The sequence below is a fragment of the Aethalodelphis obliquidens genome, unplaced genomic scaffold (assembly GCF_003676395.1).
Source record: "Aethalodelphis obliquidens isolate GAN/ISIS:26980383/991018 unplaced genomic scaffold, ASM367639v1 scaffold2, whole genome shotgun sequence".
In the NCBI taxonomy this organism is placed as follows: domain Eukaryota; kingdom Metazoa; phylum Chordata; class Mammalia; order Artiodactyla; family Delphinidae; genus Aethalodelphis; species Aethalodelphis obliquidens.
Window position 1 is genome coordinate 49,701,501 of NW_020837946.1, and position 26,148 is coordinate 49,727,648.

Below are 26,148 nucleotides of genomic sequence, written 5' to 3' on the forward strand. Positions count from 1 at the left end.
ATAACTATTACCTAGCTATTAATTAGCTGCCTTTATAGTGCTGATGAAGGCTATACTCATTCACTATTAAAAATTGTGAAGACACATTTTCTCATTTTGTATCAATCTGCTTTTCTAGTCTATAGAGATCAAACAAAATTAATAATTCTGTGTTATCTAAATTTGAAAGTATTAATCTATTACTTTTCCATACTGAAGATCACTGCCTTAGAGGGAAAAAACTACTCAGTAAATATAAGTGGAAATGCTATGTATATACTCCATATCAGATAAAAGAAATGTTCCCATTTGGAATCCTATAAAACTATGAGCCCGTTAAGAGTCTTTATTACAGTGGGACAGAAAACAACCCAGGAAAAGATCACCCTCACATCAGCTGCTAAGTCAGATTTAAGATTTTCCTATTTCATTTACTTCTTAATAACCTCATCCAGTTATCTAAAATTTTTATCATATTTATTGAAATAGACCTTCGTGTGTCTGCCTAGTATGCTTTTCCTTTGGGGAATCACTTTCCCTGCAGTAATCTTTAGTTTATATGATTCATGTCAGGCTGACCCAGCCCCAGGAAGGAGCACATGCCCCAAGGCAGGACAATCAAACATGCCCCTAGAACTTTTGTGAAAGCTTTCTGTAAAGGCACTCATGCTTCCTCTAAGATCATTAACTTAAGGACCATGTACCCAGAGCTGCAGGGGCTATGTTTCTCACTACATAGAGGTGTGTTCCCCGAGAACGAGGCCAACAGAGAAATGCAGATCTGAGAGATGGTGCAGACTGTTCAACAGTAAGTCAGTGAGAACTAGATAGAGATGTTTTTAATAAAATATCTTGGAAGTACCACTGGTGTTCTGAAATCCGTGAAAGGAAGTTTTCTTCTCCTGTTAGAATACAATGTTATATGTTTCAAAATTTTATATGTTTCAAAATTGAAAGATATCACATTAGCCATCCATAGTAACTATGTAAATATGCAATGAGAAGAGGGAAAATAAATGCCTTCCTAGGCAGAGGGAGAAATGGTCTCATCCAAGAAATATAATTACTCTTAAAGCCTTTTTCTGTGTATTTTCTCAATCACAACTTGCAGTCAGTCCCTTTCCTTCCTTACCACATTGCCATCGTACCTACAGAAATCTCAGGGCTTCCTGGAGTCAGTCTAAACTGGGATGCTGCCAAACGTGTAAAATAGCAAGCAGCCTAGCAAATATGAGAGGTGAGCAGTCTGACAGAGAGCGTGGCAAGTGAAAAGACAGACAACAGACATAAAGGAATTTCTCCAACAAGACTTGTAGGAAAATGCACAGAACACAGCACAATATAGGTACCCAGTATTCCATCTCTATTTTACCTAGCCAATTTCAGAGGAATTTACTATTAATTTTATTTTTCCCTGATTGCTAATATTTATTGTCATTTCTGAAAGGACCTGATGAGCAGGAAGACTTTTCTTTGTCCATAAATTCTAGAATAAACACCAAAGAGTCAGTGTGGCTTAGAAAGCTAAGAAACAAGGTCAGACACCTGGGATCGCAGGATTACCTGGCTGGTATACTTTCCAAGGCAGATCTGGGTCTGCCCACTGTGACACTGTGCATTGTCTGCTGAATCACATCTGACTTTCACCTGGGTGAGGGGTGAGAAGACAGCCGATGAGGGCAGACAGAACTTGCTGGACAGGTACAGAGGCCTTGGACTCTAGATAGAAGATCAATCAGCACACCTAAATCTGCAGCAGTGACTCAGGTAGGAAGTGTTTTTGAGCCTAGCTATAAACTCTCCTGCATACCTCTACCACATACTAAAAGGCCTGTGAGGAGAAAACAAGAAGCAATAAGTCAGCACAAGCAAAGGCAAAGCAGACAGTGGGCAGGGGGTGAATAAAGAGGGTACATAAATTCATAATCCCTATTCTGATCAAATTTAAGAAAAGTCTGGGCTCCAAAAATTCTTGAACTCTGAGTGTGACAGGACATGCTATTTCTGGTGTTTGATCTTAGAACCTTGTCCCTTTTCTTGTTTGAACAGCAGTGTCACTGAGAAGCCTTCCACAGACATGTACAATTAAATCATACCTTAAGAGCCATCAGCATGGCAAAAACAATTGTTACCAAGGTTAATTTCTTTAGTAACCTTTAAATTTATTTCTAAACATAAGTTACCAAGTGCATATATCAATAATTATTTGATTTGTGGATGTTTCTGACAAAGCAGAATAAAGAACCATCTTCCAAGATACATGATGATAAATGAAACACCAGACCAAAAGGATGACTAGAATAGTCCTTTCTCATCCTGAAGTAACACAATTTTAAAAGTCATCAATTCTCAAGGTCAAGCGATTATTGCCATCATTTCCAAAAAACTTCAAACTCATAGATATATCGCTCTTATCTGATGCAGAAAAGTGAGAAAACACAAAGCAAACAAATGTACCAGTGTAACAGAGTAAACTACTGAACAGAGACATTTAAACAACATCACAGGTTTTCATTATGGAAAACCAAAATAATTAGCAGTTTTCACAGAAAATGCTTCCTACTTCTTTTACAAATCATTAAACAGAGACACTTTTGTCTTAAAATTCCTGTGTGATCCTATTTTTCTTTCATAATGATCTTTCTTTTTTTTTGGCTGTTTCAAAATAATGGCTTAACTAGTCATTAATACTTTAAACTCGTGTAACTGTTTCACAATTTAAATTCAGTATAAGCACACTCATATTTATAAAGGAAAGTGTCAAAGTAAGGTAGAACAAAGGCAGAATGCTGAGGAAAAGGGTGGATGATAAGAATAATCACCCTTTAAAGGAACTATGTTGGGCTTTCACCCAATTCCTTTTAGGTCTGTCCCACCTTAAGATGCACTAATCAATTTTTGTGGCAAATCTGCTGATCTGAAATCACATTATGTTGTTTTTTATACACTCCTGACAGTCAGTATCTACGTCTTCCTTTCTCTTGAGAGGTGTCTGCTTAGGTCAGAACAAGTTATTAAAAGTGAAATTATAACTTCCAGTTTCAAGATCACCAAGTCATAGCTTCTCAGCAATTAGAAACTGAAGGTGCACACACCTCTCATAATTTCAGAAACTAAGCGAAACTATTCATCTGTTTTCAGGGGATCAAAAGCAGATCCATGATCTTCTGGTAGAAATCAGAGTTAACATAACCTTTAGAAATGCTACCTCTTCTAAGCAGTGCCACCAGATGAACACAACATACCATACTCAGTTTTGACTGATGTGTAATAACTGTCCTTGAGGCTACAGCCAAAAATATAATGCACAGGTTATTAGAATATCAGATCTGTGGTCCCCCTAGCAATATCTGTTGAACAGCAACAAAAAAAAAGTATGGCCATTGAAGGGAAAAACAAAACACAGGTGAAAGCAGTCCTGATTTCCTAGAATCAAAATCTGTTCCCTAACTGTATACCGCCATTGCCAGTGCCCTAGTTCAGATCCTCACTGCCCATAACTGACCTACCCCAAGAACTTCCTAATTGGTTTTCTTGGTTTCCCTACACCGAGTCTTGCTCTCTCCCCTCACTCTCAATCCATTCTGCGTACAACCACTGGATTCATTACTGAAAACAGGTTGTCTTACCATTCCACCATTCCCTGAATTCCCAGTTTATATATATATATACACATATATATGTGTATATATATATAAAAGAATTATATAATAATATGTAATCACATAGAATGGGCAACTGTGTAGGACTTTATGGCAAATAGTTTTGCATTCAGTCTCCCTCTGGCTCCATCTTATTATTCGAACTTTATTTTCTAATCATACTGATTTATCTTTTTATGCTTATTTTGTTGCATTGTATGTATTTTGCAATTTGCTTTTAGAAATGTGTTGGGTATGAATTTATTAAATAATTACTCATTCATTTAGGTACAGCTCCAAGCTACCCACTCTGTGAGGCTATCCTATTCTCCTCAAGGGAATCAGTCACACTTCTTCAGCTACTTTCATATTTGCCTCTATTCAAGCACTTGCCGCATAATGTAATTATTTGTTCCACTTAATTATGACAGGAACTTGTCACAGGGACTCCTGTCATCACTATATATGATCCAGCACTCTCTCTCTCTCTCTCTCTCTCTCTCTCTCTCTATATATATATATATATATGGGGTGTATGTGTGTGTGTGTATATATATATGCCAGCACCTCACACAGTGATTAGTGGCACAAAATGAATATTTGTTGAATAAATGAATGGTTCCTGTCTACAGGTAACTAATTTTCTACCTGAGTGTCATTAGGATCAAAAGTAGAGTGAGAAGACAAAGGCCCAATCAGTCGAATATTTACTGAGGCCCTGCTACATGCAGGGTACTGTGCTAGTCACTGGAGAGGGATGAACAAGAGTTTTCTCCAGTCCCCTTATAGTTTAGAACACAGAAGGGAAGAAAGGAAAAAAAAATATATATATATATATATATATTTACAATCCATATGTATACTCTATTTAAAAGTTTCAGTATTTCTTCAATTTTTTTTTTTTTTTTTTTTTGTCTGTGTTGGGTCTTTGCTGTGTGCGGGCTTTCTCTAGTTGTGGCGAGCGGGGGCTACTCTTCACTGCGGTGCACTGGTTTCTCATTGTGGTGGCTTCTCTTGTTGTGGAGCACGGGCTCTAGGTGCACACGTTCAGTTGTTGTGGCTCACGGGCTTAGTTGCTCCGTGGCATGTGGGATCTTCCCAGACCAGGGATTGAACCTGTGACCCCTGCATTGGCAGGTGGATTCTTAACCACTGCACCACCAGGGAAGTCCCTGTATTTCTTCAATTTTAAGACATGCCCACTCCAACATTTTTTAACGTTTTAAAATTTGTGATGTGTCTTATAATTGAAAAAAAATCAATTGCATACATATATATAATACTATATTATACTATATAACAATTATATTTATAGACCATATTACCTCAGCATGACTAACACAAGAGCCAGGTCTGACTGTGACATTTGTACCTTAACATTGTACAGTACTTTTTATAAATGAAATAATTCATAATTTGATGAAGAAATTTCCTGGATTCTTAATGCCAAATAAGGCTGAACTTAAAAGAATAAGTAATTAATATATTCAGACCCAATCACATTCCCAAAAAAAGATTCCAAGCAAGCTGCAAAATGCTCTCAATTGTAAGATACACCATTGTTTCAATAACTTCTCTATGATTAAAAAATACATATATATTTATATATCACCTAAAATGATTTTTTTCAATTATAAGAAACATCAAAAATTTTAAATGTTAAAAATTTGTGGCAGGGCATGTCTTAAAATTGAAGAAAGACAGAAATTACTTAAATAATTACAAGTATACAAGTCTGCAAGGAAGAAGTACAAAGAGCTACGGTGGCAGTCATGGGGAAAGGACAGGGAAGCCATCTCTGTGCATGTGGCATTTAAGCTGAAGCCTGAACACTTGTAAGGGAAGAGAGTATAGATGGTGCTGGCCACATGGAAAGATGTACCCTTAACAACAGGAGCTGTGCCAGAGCTACTGGGTGAGGAGACCAAAGTAGAAAATGTCAGCATACTTGTATCTGAGGACAGTATCCCAAGGGATACTATTTGAAGAGATTTGGTAATGTGACTCAGAGCTGTGGAATGTGGTTATTAATTTGGCTATTAATATGAGATCAGTTATATTCAAGGGCTCGTGAATCCTAGGACCCAAAGTTACATAAAGGTATATCTATCTTCACCTTTATATTCCAGGACTTAAAGGCGGTTACTCTAGGCTCTTAGCAGAGAATCTCAGCTTTTAAGATGATAAGACTTGGATTTTGGGAGGGGAAAGATTGTCTCAATGTCTAATAGGTGGAAATTTTCATTTTGAAAGTTCACTGGTAGGTTAGACATGTCCATTTTAAATTGCATTATTTTATGGCTACTGGAAATGAGCCAAAATTGCTTTAGGTATGTCCAGTTTTACTCTTTTAAATCCTTTTATACAAACTTGGCCCAATTTTTCTTGAAACATGTAATAGTTTCCCCCAAACCATGGGGGTTCAAGTCCAGAAAAATTCCTGTGGCATAATTTACAGTCAAAAAATTAAAGCCATAGGAGAAGAACAGGGTTGGGAAAACAATGTCATAGCTAAATCCGTGAGAAGCCTAAAAAATACTTTTACATTTGTAAAAAAAATTATGAAAACAGCATACTAAATAAAGATGTTGACCATGCATTTTACACATCAAAATTAGCAATAATAGGTATTATACACTTGCATGCTGTAAGTTTTCAGAATCTCCCTCTCCCCCCACCTCTCTTCTCCAGTATTAATGACATGCTTATAAATTAATTAAGCTTTGTTGCAGATAACACAAATACTTCAAAGCATCTTCTTTCTTTGTCTGTGACTATATCTAAATGACCATGGTCTTTTCAACTTTATGACTCAGAACTGACTCCCATCTCCCCACCGCCAGCTTCCTGATCTCTCCAGGTTTCCAGGTGCTTAGCACATTGAGGTCTCAACCAAGTAACCTCCCTTCCCCCTGGAAGCTATGGGGAACTTTCTAAAGCCCAGTTTTTCTTTCACTTATCTTTCAGTATCTTTCCCAGTTGTTATAAAAATTTCTGTTCCTTTTCTACCATTAGCTTTATTTCCCTTTTTAATATCCCAACTCCCAGTTGCCTTTTTTCTAAGTATCTCCAGAATTATTAGTCACAATTCACATACAATGAAATCTAAAATCTAAGTTACCAAAATGAGCTACAAATTTACTTCATCTGATCTCAAATTTTTATATTGGGATCTCATGTTTGAGGAGATATTATTGTATTTCAATCTTGCCATATGCTTATTATGCAGGCATTAAATACATGTCAAATTAAATATTCCTGTCCAAAATTTTTCTAAATATCCCAAATTTTGACTTTTTTCTTTTCCATTTAGAATAAGATACAGATGCAGCAGGCTCTGAGATAGAAAATTAAGAAATCCTAGGAGAAAAAAATATGGTAGTATGAAAGCAAAAAAGTTCCCATTCGACATAGGGGTCCAGAGTTCAAATCTGCAGTAGATCTGTTTATCTGCTATACAGACAATATTCCAAGAAAAATTCAAGTCCTTAATAACATTTATTCAATTTCATCATCCAAAACAAGAATCAACACTGTAAAAATAATTCTAATGTAAATCAGAAAAATGGAACAAATTATTTTATAAATGTATCTTGGCTTTCAAAACCTTTTAGTGTTATCTTTAAAAATCTTGACAGGTTTATTTTTTTCAATCTTGACAAGCATTCCATAAAACTTAAGAAGTTATTTACAAATGTAGGAAATAAACTTCATTTCTGTTGACTTATTATTTTTAAAATAATTCATGTATAAAATATTTTTCTATCATTTTACAGTAGACATGAAGACATGTAAAAAGCAGTAGGAAGCTCAAGTAAGTGAAGTTTTAGAAATTAATTCCAAGTATGTTCTAATAGCAGATATAAAAAAAGAAAATGAAAATGATGTTAAGTTGGAATGTCAAGAGTTCACAGTAAACCTACTAAACTTCTTAAATTCTCCACACATCTAAAGCTATAATTCACACTCTCCCTACTCTCATCAATTTAAAAAAATGCTATGCTAATTTTAAAGACTCTTTCTTTTTTCCAAACTGGTTTAGGAAATGAAGATTCTGCACTTCAAATATTCTAAATTAGAATTACTAAATCATTCTTCTCTGAAAAAAAATTTCTTTCGTCCACCTACCAAAATCTATTTGTTCTTTCTTTGGGGTAATATTCCCCAGAGAAATTAAAGAACATTAATTCAATTTCTTTACCCTCTTTATAGGAATTCTGCTTTTAAAAAATTACAGTGAAAATTTAACACCATAATAAAAATGAAACAAAACAGAGAAATTGATAGTTTCACCAGCAAAAAGTGTTTTTATACATCTATTTTATACATCTATTTAAGTTTATTTGACTGAGTTTTGTTTATTTTCTTGGATTTTTTTTTTTTTTTCTTTAAGGAAATATAGAAATCCACCTGACCAAGCTCTAGAAATGTCTCCTACTTACATATTCCTACAAGCTTTAACAGACTTCCTGGGCCCATTCTACAAGGATTATTACATTTCTCCTTCATATTCTCGTAACAGAAAACTTTATAAATACATTTTTACTCTCTTGTTAAAATTAGCCACCTCCTTCTTTTTGAAACTGAATTTTTGTCTCACACTTTGATTTTCCTGCTTCCAGGCCAACCCAGATCCTTGGCGTCTAGACTACCTGTACTGACTTCTCTCCCCTGCTCCTTCCCCCTAGAGGTAGGTGTTTCCCAAAGCTCTCCTACTATACTCCAGTTCTCAGAGTTTAATTTCACTGCTATACCTCAATTACCATTTTTTTAAGAAGATAATTTCCAAATCTGTGATCTCTTTACTGAATACAAGGTCTCTTTCTGTCTACCTTCTAAACTTTTCTACTTGGGCATTACCCTCTCAACCTAAAGCCCAATAAAATTATCACTTTCCCCTCAAAACTGGCTTCTCCTTCTAATTTCTCTTTTTCTGCTCATGGTAGTTCATCTCTCATTTGTTTTCCCCATTAAGGTTCAAGCGTCAAGCCTCCTTTGCCTGCATTTTCTCTGTCACCTCCCCAATCCAAGCTGTCATTAATTCTTTTCAGTCCTTCCTTCAAGAGTTCTCACACCTATACCTTTCTTTTCATTTCCACAATGACCCTGTCCATTGGGCTGTCATCATTAATGACATCAGTAATGACTGTTGGGTATAAATAAACAAGGTCATGCATACCTAAACTATAAATAATCTCTGACTTGGCCTCTCTTATTTTAGTTTCTCACATACTCCATCAATTCTGCTCTCCACTACAAAATAAATCTCCCTAACATGTCACCATGATTTCACTCTTTAGTTAGATTTCCAAGCTTTCCTTCCCAATACTTTCCAACAGGAGAAAATACCTACCTCATTTATATTGTCTAGTCCCTGATCTGCTAATCCATCCTATTTGGTTGCCTTGGAAAGCCTTTCCCACTCTCCTTACCTAAATCTTGCACATCTTTAAAGGGCCAGCTCAGATATCTCATCCTCCATGGCCTTTTCTTAGAATGGGTGACTTTTCCTTCTTGGAACATATTGCATTAATAGTCTGCCCAAATCTAAATGGTATTCTATAAATGCTTAAATTGGTTTTAACCACTATCATTTTGACATCTATGATAAATACTAAATAAACAAGGTCATGCATACCTTACTAGATAATTTTGAGTTTTCACCAACATATTCTTTAGAGGATTTAGTCAAAAACTAGAATTATTTAGCATTTTGAGTTATATATGTTTTATTTAACAAGTGCGCGAAAATTCTTAAGCATTTGCATAAAAGGTTAAATGATTATTTTGTAATCTCTCTATTTCTTATTAAAGTTTTATACATTACTTTCTCATTGTTCCTGAAGTTGTTGTCCTATATGTATAATAAATAGAAATGTGGAAAAAAGAAAGAAAAAAAATTAGCCTGCCCAACTCCTATAGAAGCTCAGCAGGGCAGAATAGAAAAACATTCAACTAGGCACCAAAGCACCCCAGTCTAAGCACAACTCTGCGATTAATCTACCTTAGAACCCTCATTACAAGTCACTTTACTTCTCTTCACTTACTTCTTTAGCTTTGAGTTCTCACTTAAAAAAATAAACTAATAAAAAGAAAAAAGAGGGAAGGACTAAGAGATCTCAGCTTTAGAGATGCAATGACCCAACTGCCTTATGATATTCTAATGCCAGTGTGAATTGAACATTTACAATAAAGCTCATCTCCAAAAGCTAATTATAAGTGCCTTAGAGATACACAACTTTTCCTACTTGTTGGTGCCACAGTGCCTAATATGACACTTTGCATTTTGTAGTCCCCTGAGAAATATTTTGCTGACTGTTGGGTATGAAACCTGTTGAAGGCAGCATGTTTCCTAAGTTAAAAGAGCCTAAGTTAGAACTCAGGGCCTTTGAAACCAAGTTCTAGGTTCGATGCTCTAAGGATGCTAAGCCGTCAAGGGACACTTCTCCTCATAGCCTTTTGGAAAAGCAATTATAAATAACTAAAATCAAGATTAGAATGAAGACCTAGACTCTAGGATCCTAGCATAGGAAACTGAAATTTTAACCTGATTTTCTCCCACTTACTAGCCATATAGATTAACTTCTGATGTGGTCTTCTTGCCCCAAAAAGACTGAAAACTACCTGCCATGCTCATTAAGAAAAAGCCATCTGTAAAGGGTAAAATATTGTAAAATGCAAGGTTATTATTATTGTCTAATAAATCCAACTGGTATCCTGTACTTAATCTCAGATCTACAAAGGCTAACATCATCCACCCAGGCCTTCTGCTACCAGAGGATGCTTGATGGCACTCACTCATCATCAGTGAAATCATTTAAAGATACACATTTTTTTTTAATTTAAGATACATATTTCTAAACATAAGAATTTTGCTCTAAGGAAAGGGAAACAGGTGCATTCTCCCAAATGGAGAACGTTTTCTGTAAAAACAGGATTAAAAAGATCATATGTTAAGCTAGGAAAATTTGAACTTTCACACTCTTCTGAGATACAGATGTTAACATTTTTGTGCTTTTTAATTTTTGCCAACGCAACCAAATCACTGATTTGGGAAAGACAACTATACACCACAGTTTTAAAAAATCAATTTCTTCTAATCGACTATTTTTTCCCCTCAAAGGAATTACATGCATGGGTTGTTTCATGACAAACAAGAAAACACCTTTCATTTTTTGATGTATATGGCACCACTCATGACTTTGGTGCTCATGTCTTAAAGACTGTAACTTGCTCATAAATATAAATCAGTTGTTTCTGCAGAGCCACGTAATGCTACTGCCATCTGCTTACCCCCAGTACCTAATGAGGCATGAGACAGACTCTGAGCACAATCTAGTTGTTTACTTTCCTCTGGCCAATAAAGAAAAAGAGAAAGTATTAGAGTCTATATTTACTATATCGTAGAAGAAATGGGCATGGGGGGGGGGAACAAAAGGTCTTCAATATTAAAATGCCTGGGAGTGTTTTCTATAACAAGACAAAAGTAAGTGACGATGAAAAAAAGGAATTAGGGCAATGGTCCTATCTATCAGAAGTATCAAGATGAAGGGCAGAATATGTACCTGTAGCTGCTAAAGACGCTGTCCTCATGCCTCTGGGATCCTCTTAGTTATCACAGAGGACCCTTTTATGTGAACATAGAGAACAGTCTTAAGAAAGAAAACAATTGCCTCTTAACAGAGGGCACAAAAAAGAGAGAAATCTTGCTATGCAAATAAACCTAGATTTGGAAATATCTTCTTAAAAATGGAAACACCTAAAGCTTGGTTTAGGTAGGGAGAGAGTAAAGGGACAAAACAGGTAATTAAACAGTTAATCCCACTAGGGGACTGTGTGTAAAGAAAAAAGTATGGGAGACCCCTGTAAGTTAATACCACTCAAGAAAGCAGGTTTGCTTAGCAACAAAACCATGCAACAGAGCATGAGACATGCCCCAAAACAATAAAACAATGGTGGAATAAGACCCACATCCTGCCCAGCTCAGTAAGTTAATGACATGCTCTCTGCACACATAAAAAACAATAATTTATAGAAAGGTGACATTTCAAAGTGAAAGATCCTCATTGTACTGAGACCTGAAATAATTTTTCCATAGTGCCATGACAGTCCTGGCTTGACCATCTAGGGACACGAAAACTCCCCCACCCAACCTGGAGGAGGAGCTGATGATGGAAGCATGATGTCTACTCAAGAATGAGGAAGAAGATGGTCTTTTCCCCCTCCCCATTTTTCCTTTGATTATAAAACTGTGGCCCACTAAGTTATCAGGCGCCTGCCTGCTTGTAAGACTCACAAGCATCCTAATCTAACAAATCACTTCTTCTCTACCACTTTGCCTCTCGCTGAATTCTTTCTATGCTCAGATATAAAGAACCGGAGCTCCTCAGAGCCTCCCCCTCCAGAACACCACCTAGTGGTTTCAGTTTTGCAAAGAAAATGCTAACTCTGGAAGCAATAACATTTTCACCATGTAGTAATTTAAAATACACTGATTATTTTGAAGAGTATTTAAGAGGAATGTGAAACCGCTCTGGTAAAACTTTTACATATTTTTATTGAAAAACAGCATTGATAATAACGAAGACCCCTCCCATTCCAGGTCTTCAGCAGCAGCAGGGCAAACAGTGGTGGTCTTCTGCTCCTTTTTTGATTGGGTTATTTGGTTTTTTTTGTTATTGAGTTGTATGAGCTGTTTGTATATTTTAAAAATTAAGCCCTTGTTGGTCATATCATTTACAAATATTTTCTCCCAGTCCTTAGGTTTTCTTTTAGTTTTCTTTATGGTTTCCTTTGCTATACAAAAGCTTATAAGTTGATTAGGTCCTATTTGTTTATTTTTGCTTTTATTTCTATTGCCTAGGGAGACTGACCTAAGAAAACACTGGTACAATTTATGACAGAGAATGTTTTGCCTATGTTCTCTTCTAGCGGTTTTATGATATCATGCCTTATATTTAAGTCTTTAAGTTATTTTGAGTTAACAGTGGGCACCCAGACTCCATCTTGCACAGCCCCCAGCTGTGGCCCATTCCATACTCCAGCCCCTTTGGCCTGTCTCTGTGCAACCAGCCCCAGTGCCCTGCCCGATTTGTCGGCTGAAGCCTGAGTTTCAGCACCCAGCCCCCTGCACATCAGCAGACAAAGGTCTTGGGCTGGGGAGTGCAGCAAGGTGGCCAGGAGCATCTGTGCTGATCTTGCTCTGTTCTGCCTGCCACAAGCCCATTGCTGCACTCGTCTCTGAAACTCTGAAGCTCCCAATCTGTCCTATCTGTCCCAGGCAGTGAAGGGGGCTCCCAGGGTGAGGGAACTTTTACTCTTTCACAGCCCTCTCAGGGACGCAGCTCCCATCCTGATTCCCTTTTCTTTTTCTTTCATCCTACCTGGGGTTACATGGTGGTCTTTCTTGCAACATTGGTTCTATGAGATCTTCTGCCAGTGCTCAGTAGGCGTTCTGTGAGAATTGTTGCACATGTATTTGTGGGAGGAGATGAACTCCATGTCCTTCTATTCCACCATCTTGATCACTACCTGAAAGTATTCTATATTTTGATTTGTTACTTGGGAATATAGAAGGAAAAAAGTACACCAAGATGTACATTTGAAAATTTTACTGTATGTTACTGTATTAATTTCTTTTTATTTAACATCTTTATTAGAGTATAACTGCTTTACAATGCTGTGCTAGGTTCTGCTGTACAACAAAGTGAATCAGCTATACATAAATGTATATCCCCATATCCCCTCCCTCTTGCATCTCCTTCCCACCCTCCCTATCCCACCCCTCTAGGTGGTCACAAAGCACCAAGCTGATCTCCCTGTGCTATGCAGCTGCTTCCCACTAGCTATCTATTTTACATTTGGTAGTGTATATATGTCCTTGCCACTCTCTCAGCCAGTCCCAGCTTACCCTTCCCCCTCCCTGTGTCCTCAAGTCCATTCTCTAGGTCTGCATCTCTTTTCCAGTCCTGCCCTTAAGTTTTTCAGAACCGTTTTTTTTTAGATAACATATATATGTGTTAGCATACAGTATTTGTTTTTCCCTTTCTTACTTACTTTACTCTGCATGACAGACTGTAGGTCCACCCACCTCACTACAAATAACTCAATTTCGTTTCTTTTTATGGCTGAGTAATATTCCATTGTATATACGTGCCACATCTTCTTTATCCATTATTCTGTCAATGGACACTAAGGTTGCTACCGTGTCCAGGCTATTGTAAATAGTGCTGCAGTGAACATTGTAGTACACAACTCTTTTTGAACTATGGTTTTCTCAGGGTATACGCCAGGTAGTGGAATTCCTAGGTAACATGGTAGTTCTATTTTTAGCTTTTTAAGGCACCTCTATACTATTCACCATAGTGGATGTATCAATTTACATTTCCATCAACAGTGCAAGAGGGTTCCCTTTTCTCCACACCCTCTCCAGCCTTACTGTTTGTAGATTTTTTGAAGATGGCCATTCTGACCAGTGCGAGGTGATATATCATTGTAGTTTTGATTTGCATTTCTCTAATGATTAGTGATGTTGAGCATCCTTTCATGTGTTTGTTGGCAATCTCTATATCTTCTTTGGAGATATGTCTATTAGGTCTTCTGCCCATTTTTGGATTGGGTTGTTTGTTTTTTTGATATTGAGATGCATGAGCTGCTTGTATACTTTGGAGATTAATCCTTTGTCAGTTGCTTTGTTTGCAAATATTTTCTCTCATTCTGAGGGTTGTCCTTTTGTCTAGTTTATGGTTTCCTTTGCTGTGCAAAAGCTTTTAAGTTCATTCGGCCTCATATGTTTTATTTCCATTTCTCTAGCAGTTGGGTCAAAAAGGATCTTGCTGTGATTTATGTCATACAGTGTTCTGCCTATTTTTTCCTCTAAAAGTTTGATAGTGTCTGGCCTTACATTTAGGTCTTTAATCCCTTTTGAGTTTATTGTTGTGTATGGTGTTAGGGAGTGTTCTAATTTCATTCTTTTACACATAGCTGTCCAGTTTTCCCAGCACCACTTATTGAATAGGTTGTATTTCTCCATTGTATACTCTTGCCTTCTTTATCAAAGATAAGGTGACCATATGTACATGGGTTTATCTCTGAGCTTTTTATCCTGTTCCATTGATCTATATTTCTGTGTTTGTGGCAGTACCATACTGTCCTGATTACTGTAGCTTTGTAGTATAGTCTAAAGTCAGGGAGCCTGATTCCTCCAGCTCTGTTTATCTTCCCCAAGACTGCTTTGGCTATTTGGGGTCTTTTGTGTTTCCATACAAATTGTAAAATTTTTTGTTCTAGTTCTGTGAAAAATGCCATAGGTAGTTTGATAGAGATTGCATTGAATCTGTAGATTGCTTTGGGTAGTATAGTCATTTTCACAATGTTGATTCTTCCAATCCAAGAACATGGTATATCTCTCCATCTATTTGTATCATCTTTAATTTCTTTCATCAGTGTCTTATAATTTTCTGCATACAGGTCTTTTGTCTCTCTAGGTAGGTTTATTCCTAGGTATGTTATTCTTTCTGTTGCAGTGGTAAATGGGAGTGTTTCCTTAATTTCTCTTTCAGATTTTTTTTTTTTTTTTGCTGTACACGGGCCTCTCACTATTGTGGCCTCTGCCATTGTGGAGTACAGGCTCCGGACGTGCAGGCTCAGGGGCCATGGGTCACGGGCCCAGCCGCTCCGCGGCATGTGGGATCTTCCCAGACCAGGGCAAGAACCCGCCTCCCCTGCATCGGCAGGCAGACTCTCAACCACTGTGCCACCAGGGAAGCCCTCTCTTTCAGATTTTTCGTCATTAGTGTATAGGAATGCCAGAGATTTCTGTGCATTAATTTTGTACCCTGTTACTTTACCAAATTCATTGATTCACTCTAGTAGTTTTCTGGTAGCATCTTTGGAATTCTCTATGTATAGTATCATGTCATCTGCAAACAGTGACAGTTTTACTTCTTTTCCAATTTCGATTCCTTTTATTTCTTTTTCTTCCCTGATTGCTGTGGGAAAAACTTCCAAAACTATGTTGAATAAGAGTGGTGAGAGTGGGCAACCTTGTCTTGTTCCTGATCTTAGTGGAAATGCTTTCAGTTTTTCACCATTGAGGATGATGTTTGCTGTGGGCTTGTCATATATGGCCTTTATTATGTTGAGGAAAGTTCCCTCTATGCCTACTTTCTGCAGGGTTTTTATCATAAATGCGTGTTGAATTTTGTTGAAAGCTTTTTCTGCATCTATTGAGATGATCACATGGTTTTTCTTCTTCAATTTGTTAATATGGCTTATTACATTGATTGATTTGCGTATATTGAAGAATCCTTGCATTCCTGGGATAAACCCCACTTGATCATGGTGTATGACCCTTGTAATGTAATATTGGATTCTGTTTGCTAATATTCTGTTGAGGAATCTTGCATCTGTGTTCATCAGTGATACTGGCCTGTAGTTTTCTTTTTTTGTGACATCTTTCACTGGTTTTCATATCAGGATGATGGTGGCCTCATAGAATGAGTTTGGGAGTGTTTCTCCTTCTGCTATATTTTGGAAGAGTTTGAGAGGCATAGGTTTTAGCTCTTCTCTAAATGTTTGATAGAATTCGCCTGTGAAGCCATCTGGTCCTGGCCTTTTAATTATTGGAAGATTTTAATCACAGTTTCAATTTCAGTGCTTGCGATTGGTCTGTTTATATTCTCTATTTCTTCCAGGTTCAGTCTCAGAAGGTTTTGCTTTTCTAAGAATTTGTCCATTTCTTCCAGGTTGTCCATTTTATTGGCATATAGTTGCCTGTAATCTCTCATGATCCTTTGTATTTCTGTAGTGTCAGTTGTTACTTCTCCTTTTTCATTTATAATTCTGTTGATTTGAGTTTTCCTTTTTTTCTTGACGAGTCTGGCTAATGGTTTATCAATTTTGTTTACCTTCTCAAAGAACCAGCTTTTAGTTTTATTGATCTTTGCTAGTGTTTCCTTCATTTCTTTTTCATTTATTTCTGATCTGATCTTTATGATTTCTTTCCTTCAGCTAACTTAGGGGTTTTTTGTTCTTCTTTCTCTAATTGCTTTAGGTGCAAGGTTACGTTGTTTATTTGAGATGTTTCTTGTTTCTTGAGGTAGTATTGTATTGCTATAAACTTCCCTCTTAGAAGTGCTTTTGCTGCATCCCACAGGTTTAGGATTATCATGTTTTCATTGTCATAGTTATTTTTTGATTTCCTTTTGATTTCTTCAGTGATCTCTTGGTTATTTAGTAGTGTATTGTTTAGCCCCCATGTCTTTGTATTTTTTACAGTTTTTTTCCTGTAATTGGTACCTAGTCTCATAGCGTTGTGGTCAGAAACAATACTTAATATGATTTCAATTTTCTTAAATTTACCAAGGCTTGATTTGTGACCCAAGATATGATCTATCCTGGAGAATGTTCCATGAGCACTTGAGAAGAAAGTGTATTCTGGTTTTTTTGGATGGAATGTCCTATAAATAAAGTCCATCTTGCTTAATGTCTCATTTAAAGCTTGTGTTTCCTTGTTTATTTTCATTTAGGTTGATCTGTCCATTGGTTAAAGTGGGGTGTTAAAGTCCCCTACTATGATTGTGTTACTGTTGATTTCCCCTATTATGGCTGTTAGCATTTTCCTTATGTATTGAGGTGCTCCTAAGTTGGGTGCATAAATATTTACAATTGTTATATATTCTTCTTGGATCGATCCCTTGATCATTATGTAGTGTCCTTCTTTGTCTCTTCTAATAGTCTTTATTTCAAAGTCTATTTTGTCTGATATGAGACTTGCTACTCCAGCTTTCTTTTGATTACCATTTGCATGGAATATCATTTTCCATCCTCTCACTTTCGGTCTGTATGTGTCCCTAGGTCTGAAGTGGGTCTCTTGTAGACAGCATATATATGGGTCTTGTTTTTGTATCCATTCAGCCAGTCTATGTCTTTTGGTTGGAGCATTTAATCCATTTACATTTAAGGTAATTATCGATATGTATGTTCCTATTACCATTTTCTTAATTGTTTTGGGTTTGTTATTGTAGGTCTTTTCCTTCTCTTGTGTTTCCTGCCTAGAGAAGTTCCTTTAGCATTTGTTGTAAAGCTGGTTTGGTGGTGCTGAATTCTCTTAGCTTTTGTTTGTCTGTAAAGGTTTTAATTTCTCTGTCGAATCTAAATGAGATCCTTGCTGGGTAGAATAATATTGGTTGTAGGTTTTTCCCTTTCATCACTTCAAATTTGTCTTGCCACTCCCTTCTAGCTTGCAGAATTTCTGCTGAGAGATCAGCTGTTAACCTTATGGGGATTCCGTTGTATGTTATTTGTTGCTTTTCTCTTGCTGCTTTTAATATTTTTTCTTTGTATTTAATTTTTGAAAGTTTGATTAATATGTGTCTTGACATGTTTCTCCTTGGATTTATCCTTATGGGACTCTCTGTGCTTCCTGGACCTGATTGACTATTTCCTTTCCCATATTAGGGAAGTTTTCAAATATAATCTCTTCAAATATTTTCTCAGTCCCCTTTTTTTTTAATCTTCTTCTGGGACCCCTATAATTTGAATGTTGGCATGCTTAATGTCGTCCCAGAGGTCTCTGAGACTGTCCTCAATTCTCATTCTTTTTTCTTTATCCTGCTCTATGGTAGTTTTCAGTATTTTATCTTCCAGGTCACTTATCCATTCTTCTGCCTCAGTTATTCTGCTATTGGTTCCTTCTAGAGAATTTTTAATTTCATTTATTGGGTTGTTCATCACTGTTCATTTGCTCTTTAGTTCTCTAGGTCCTTGTCAAATGTTTCTTGTATTTTCTCCATTCCTTTTCAAAGATTTTGGATCATCTTTTCTATTATTACTCTGAATTCTTTTCCAGGTAGACTGCCTATTTCCTCCTCATTTTTTAGGTCTGGTGGGTTTTTACCTTGCTCCTTCATCTGCAGTGTGTTCCTCTGTCTTCTCATTTTGCTTAACTTACTGTATTTGGTGTCTCCTTTTCGCAGGCTGCAGGTTCATAGTTCCCATTGTTTTTGGTGTCGGCCCCTAGTGGCTCAGGTTTGTTCAGTGGGTTGTGTAGGCTTCCTAGTGGAGGAGGCTAGTGCCTGTGTTCTGGTGGATGAGGCTGGATCTTGTCTTTCTGGTTGGCAGGTCCACATCTGGTGGTGTGTTTTGGGGTGTCTGTGGTCTTATTATGATTTTAGGCAGCCTCTCTGCTAATGGGTGGTGTTGTGTTCCTGTCTTGCTGGTTGTTTGGCATAGGGTGTCCAGCACTATATCTTGCTGGTCGTTGAGTGGAGCTGCATCTTAGCATTGAGACTGAGATCTCTGGGGAGCTCTCACTGACTCATATTACGTGGGGCCAGGAGGTCTCTGGTGGTCCAATGTTCTGAACTCGGCTGTCCCACCTCAGAGACTCAGGCCTGACACCTGGATGGAGCACCAAGGCCCTGTCAGCCACACAGCTGAAGAAGGGGATCAAATTTCTCAACAGATGTAGCTACACACATTTGTATAATTTGTCGCTCTGCAATTAAGGCAGTTTCTCCAGAGCTGCACTAATCACTGCACCTGTGAACTGCTGGTATTGGAGGGTCTCCTGTGGAGGTGTGGGGTGGCTCTGGCTCACTGTGGGGACAAAGACACTAGTGGCAGTAGTTCTGGGGAGTACTTATTGGTATGAGCCCTCCTGGAGACTGCCATTTTCTCACCTGCTGTATTAATTTCTATCACACCCTAACAACCACAAATTCAGCAGCTTAAAACAACCATTCTATAAGTAAGAAGTCCAGGATGCCTTGACTGGTTTCTCTGTTCCAGGTATCACAGGGCTAAAATCAAAATGTTGGCATGTTAAGCTCCTATAGGAGGCTCTCAGAAGAATCCCCTTCCAAGTTCATTCAGGTTGTTGGCAGAATCCAGTTCCTCGCTGCTGTAGAACTGAGGTCCCCAGTTCCTTCCTGGCTCCTGGCTAAAAGCCACCCTTAGCTCTTGAAGCCTCTTTCTCCTCTTTGCTCAAGGGCTCCTGCATATCAGAGCCAGGGACAGTGTATCAAATCCTTCTCATGCTTGGAATCTCTCTGACATCACCTCTTGCAGCATCTCCTCTGTTTTCCTTTTCTACCACATCTCTGACTGACTCTTCTGCCTTCTCTTTTGCTTTAAAGGGCTCATGTTATTACCCTGGGTTTACCTGGATAATCCAGTATAATCTCCTTACTTTAAGGTCCGTAACCTTAAATACAACTGAAAGTCCTTTATGATGTGCAAAATAACATATTAAACAGGATCTGGGGATTAAAGTGTGGACATCTTTGGGAGGAAGGACATTATTTGAACAGCCACAGTTATTCCCAATCATTTTTTAATATAGTAACGTGAAAAACAGCTTGCTTTTACTGCAGAAACTAGGAGTGGGCTTGTGCACCTTATCTTTAGCCTAGACTTCTATCCCATTTGGTCTTACTCCAATTTTGTTCTTGACTCACTTTGTGGTCTCAAGAAAATAGAATATTCATAGCCTACCCCTCCTAATTTCATCTGTATCATCACAGATATTATTGCCTGAAACATGTGCTTCTAAATCCACTGAGTTACTACATGCTAACAGTAACATGACGTGAAAAAGTATTTCTGGTATATAAAACTACATTTCTATAGCTACAAACCCCTCCAACCAAATGCATTTTATATGCTTAGTTTTGACTTAATTCAACACAATTCACTCTAGTCAGTTCTACTGGTCAGATAATACACCCTCTTTAAACATTAAGAACAATATTTCACTATTACCTAGGCACTGTGTTAAAATAGATTATGCAACTTTGCTTTCAAAGAGCAAATATGTTTAAGAAGTTACTTGCATATTGGTTTACTCATTCTAATTTAGTTCAAAAGTCATCCTTGTAACTTATTTTTACTTGAAGATTTATGGAGAAAAAAATCACCCAAACTACTTGGTAATTTATGCAGTTGTGCTGTCAAAATCTGACGTACTTTCAACTTCCAAAGCACGTATGTTCTTGTGCTGTTTTCCACAAAATCCAGCATCAAATAAAGACAACAGTAATTTTGACTTGATTGCACTATAATTATTTAAATATCCTTAATTTTATGCTCTGGCCTAATTTACATATTTGTTGTTATCATTAAAAGCGATTATTATAGATAATGTACCTAAAGTATTTCCATTAATTGGAAAATGCAGTTCTTGAACAATAATAATCATAACAAAAACAACTCAGTATGAAGGCCACTATGGCAATGTAGCTGTACTTATTATCAACATGAATCATGACTGAGTACCATCATCTCAGATTTAGTGGTCCCCTTCCAACTTCACATGATCACTCCACAGTGGATATGACCACTGCTTGACCAGGGACCATGTCAGTAAGCCAAGTCATCCTTCCTGACACCATGTAAGTAAGGCAAATTCTCAGATGGAGATCAATACCTTAAAAACACCCACTTCTGCTGAAGCAGGGATCTGCTTACTGCAGCTGCTCAGCAGGGCTCTGCACCTCTTATCAATCAAGGAGGAGCTGCAACATTTCCTGCCCTCTGCAGGAAACAGAGTTTTTAGCTGAGATTTATCAGCAGGGATTCTAGCAGTTCCACCAGATAAGAAAAAAATTCAGGGTCAAGGAAAAGGTGAAAAGGAAGGCAAAAGAGGAGACAGGAGTACAAATAAGGAATTAGAGACACTTTATCATAGACCTCTTTGCAGCACATTACATGAGGTTTCAGCAGGAAGCTTCTGAGGGGATTGGAGAATCTTTCAATATTAGGCATAAAAAACACTTCAGAAAAATATTGTCCCTTATAGGAAAAGAAGCTTTAAATAGGAGGAAGTATAAAAATTCTTTAAATGCTAAACATTTTATTAACTTTGATTTTTACCAAGAGGTCATTTATTCTCTGAACATAAAAGCAGCCAAAACCTGAACTAACACTGCTGTTATAAAAGTGGAATATATCTAGTTAAAGATTATCAAGTTGCTTTCATTCAATTCTAACTTAAATTTTAGGGTAATTAAACAATTGGATTAAGTCATTATCAAACTTTTGAAAGCCTAGAGAATATTGTGACAGCGCCCAAACCCTAGGAAAGTAGAAACATAATAATGCCTGTCTTTCAAAGTGAAAAAAATGCCAGCGGGGAAAAAAAAAAAAAAAAGGATTATATGGTTCTAATAGAAGTTTAGAATTGTCCACCAATTTATTAAACTTAATGTTTTTATCATCTCATTCTTCTTTTCTGAAATAGGTAGGTATATCTTTTTTCTAAAGAAAAAGATTTTTATATTACTTAAAAGGTAAAAATTTAGTTAGATAAAACGTATCTAGAAAGCCAAGTGATATGTTGAAACAAGAAATTATGCCACAGCTCTGATTCCCAGCTCTGACAGTTATCAAACACTACTACTAACTTAGGGTGACAATAATATGTTATAAAACTTAAGCTCTGAAAAAAAAAGCAATTTCAGATCTACCTAAGAAGAATAAAATATTATTTTTTAAAGGGAAATATATGTGAATTACAGTGGAAGAATTAAAAAATAATTTAACTTCTAACCATGATCTTAACTCTACTCACATTGCTCAAACACAACCTGTCAATGAAATCTGAGTCAGTACTGCTATATTGTACCCAGTGGTCATAACACACTCTTCTATGACCCACAATAAACTCAAGGTATTGAATATAGTCAACACAGTGACTTCACAACCCATATATCACAGAGGGAAAAAAATGTCCTATAAGCTATGAGACAATTCACAAAGATGTCAGAAAATCTTAGAGAACCTAACCACCCCATCAGGGATGTAGGATTTACAGTCAGGACACACCTACTACCCTCTCCCTATCACTACTAAAAAGAAAAAGTAAAAGACAGAGTGACAGAAAGGTAGAAAGAAAAACAAAACAAAAAAAGCTTCCAACCTTATAAAAGAGGGGGGTTTCTTCACTTGGTTAATAAAAAAGAATACCCTGCCAAGTTTCCAGTGTTCATTTCATCATTTAATTTCACACAAAGCAGATCTTAACTTTGCATAAATTCTGTAATTTCTAGCCTATAGCTGGAAGAAACAGGACCCCCTGCCAAACATCAGCCCAGGAAAGTTGGATTTGCCTGAGTGTCAGCATGAACAACACAGCTGAAACTTAATATTAAATCTGGCCTCTTCTCTGATCCTTAAAAATCATGTGGGTCAGGTGAAGTCACTTTGAAATTGCTGAAAGCAAGATTTCATTCACCATGAAACAGAAGTTATGTTAGAAGAAGGGGAAATGAGGAAGCCACGAAAAATTTGTTGAAGGCCAAATAAATTTTTTGTACTAGCAACATATTAAAGAGCCCAACTGATTTGAGAGCATAAAGAATCTACTTTAATCTTGTCTTTTCATAGGAATAAGCCCTTCAGAGATATTATTTCCTGAGTGTTTACGCTGAGCTGCCAAGAAACAACCAAAGGAAGAGGAAGGCTAGATAAAAAACAAGAAGAAAGTCAAGGAGATGCCAGTGCTGGCTAATTTCAACCTCAAATGTTGGATTCACTATGAGAAAGTGTCTGAATATGTTTTGTCTTCCTCGTAAATATTTATGTATACTAATCCACTTCTTCACAGCATCTGTTCCCTAGTCAATTCTGTAAACTTTCCCTGGGTGTCCTTAGGAGAGCATTCCTCCCTTTTTTTCTGGAGGGTTCCAATGCCTGACTGTCATTCTTACATTTGATCACAACAAGTATACAGTAGCTAAATCTGTTTACAACAATTGGACGTATTAGAACCAGTGGGCCCTTTAATCGTAAATTATTCCCCTGTTTCTGCACAAAACATGCCCAGTACAAACTAAAGTGTCAAGACGCCTCATCCAGAGAGTGACATGGCAACACCGGTTGCTCTGACCTCTGCCCCACCACAAGAAGACCAACTAGCAACTATGCATAGATAAGACACCACTGTGAAAATTCTAGAATGGGAGGCGGGGGGCAGAGAGAGAGGCTGAAGCACGCCCCTGGACCACAGCGACCTGGAGGACCACACAGGAAGGTAAGAAGAGCGGCTACCCTCTGACCGCGTCCACCTTCCCTGAGGCTGGCGCGGCACAGCGTCTTTCCGCGCTGGGGAGAGGGCTGACCTGGGTCCGCCGCTCCTCCGGTGGGGAAGACAGAGCCCAGGCTGGACTTGCAGCTCCCCCAGCCTGTGCAGCAGCTCCCGGGAGGCCCAGTTGGGTCTCGCCTCCCAGAGATCACTGGGGAGATCTGCGGGGCTTAACCACTGAGGGGCTGACAGACACATAGATGGCGGATGACTTACAGCAACCAACGCTCGGATCCTGGCTGACCGCAATCCTCCCCACAGCCGCGGAGCCCAGCCGGTAGCCCTTCTCTGGCCAGGGAGCTCAGTGGGCAGTTCTGCCTGATTCAAGTCACCAAGCAGCAAGCCCGCTTCATGACCCCACTCAGGGAGGGAACTGAATTCACAGCCCCGCTTCACCGCCGACTCTAGCGTCGCATCTCGCGAGAGGAGGAAACCCGAGCAGAGGCTCTGATCAGCTGCGGAGCCCACCCTACAGTCCTGCTGCTGCCAGGCACCCGGCCAGCAGTCCTGCCCAACTGTTAAGTATAGCCTGTGGCCCCCCATAACCAAGCAGCCTGAACAGTGACCCTGGGCAGCGCAGACCATAACCCCTCCCAGCAGCAGAGCCCAGCCCAGGCTTTGCCCAATTGCTGAACGCAGGCTATATTCTCGCCCAGGCAGAAAGCTCAGCCAGTGACTCTACCCAATCGTGGAGCAAAGCTGGCAGCCCCAACTGATAAGGGAACCTAGACAGCAACCCCGTCTGACCGTGGAGCACAGTCTCAAGTCCCACCCAACTGCAGGATACACCTGGAGGCCCCACCGAACCAGAGAGCCTGACCAGTGACCTTGCCCAACAGAGGAGCACGGTCAGCAGTCAACCTGATCGTGAAGCCCAGCCCAACTTCAGGGCATCGTCTGCATCCCTGCCAGATCTCAGAGCACACCTGAATGTCTTATCCAACCTCAAAGCCCCGCCTTTGGTCCCACCTGAACACCAAGGACATCCAGCAGCACCATCAGGTTGGGGATCACAGTCTAAGACTCCACCTGACTAGGAGCGATTTCAGAGCCAGCCTGTAGCCCTGCCTAATTGAAGAGTCCAACCAGTGACACCACCCTGCAAGGGAAAGCAGCCAGCAAACTGGACTTACCAGAGGTGCAGAACCCAGCTAGTGGCCCCAGCTGACTGCAGAGCACAGCCAGCAGCCCCCACAATTAGGGAGCCCACCCAGCAACCCTGTTTGAACATGGAACCCAGCCAGTGGCATCCCCTGACCTCAGAGCATGGGCAGTAGCTTTGCCCAAATGGAGACTCTGAAAGTGAGCCCCACTTGCCCAAGGACACTACTAGCTGACCCATCCAGTACTCCAAGCTGAGCTGACTGGTAAAGGACTATCCCTGCCAAAGCGAATCTATAAAGTCTGGAAGAAAAGACCGCTTACTCAAATGTGCAGATACCAATGCAAGCATTTGACAAAATTCAATACCTACTTATGACAAAAACTCTCAACAAATTGAATCTAAAGGAATGTACCTCAACATAGTAAAGCCATATATGACAAGCCCACAGCTAACATCACATTCAAGAGTGAAAGATTGAAAGCTTTTCCTCTAAGATCAAGAATAAGACAAGGTGCCCACTTTCACTACTGCTATTCCATATAGTACTGGAAGTTCTAGCCAGAGCAATTAGGCAGAAAAAAAAAAAAAAGAGAGAGAGAGAGAAAGAAAAAGCATCCAAATCAGAATGGAAGAAGAAAAATTGTCTCTGTTTGCAGATTTCATGATCTTACATGTAGAAAATCCTAAAAACTCCACCTAAAACTCTTAGAACTAGTCAACAAATTAAGTAAAGTTGCAGGATACAAAATCAACACACAAAAATCAGTGGTATTTCTAGAGCTGGCCCTCTGTATCTGTAGATGGAGAACCTGAGGATAAGGAGGGCCAACTGTACTACACCATTTTATATAAGGGAATGGAGCATCCTTGAATTTTGGTATCTACGAGGGTCCTGGAACCAATCCCCCACAGATACCGAGGGAAAACTTTGCTAACAACAAATTATCTGATAAAGAAATAAAGAAAACAATCCTATTTACTGTAGGGATTTAGAGACAAACAATAAAATACTTAGGAATAAATTTCACCAAGGGGGTGAGGATCTGTACACTGAAAACTATCAGAGGTTGATGAAAGAAATAGAAGACCAAATTAAATGGGACAGTGTCCCATGTTCATGAATTGGAAGAATTATTATTGTTCAGATGTCCATACTATCAGAAGTAATCTATAGATTCAATGCAATCCTTACCAAATTCCAATAGCATTTTTCACAAAAATAGAAAAAGCAATCCTAAAATTCATATGGAACCACAAAAGATTCCAAAAACCCAAAGCAGTCCTGAGAAAGAACAAAGCTGGAGGCATCATACTTCTTGTTTCAAACTATATTACAAAGC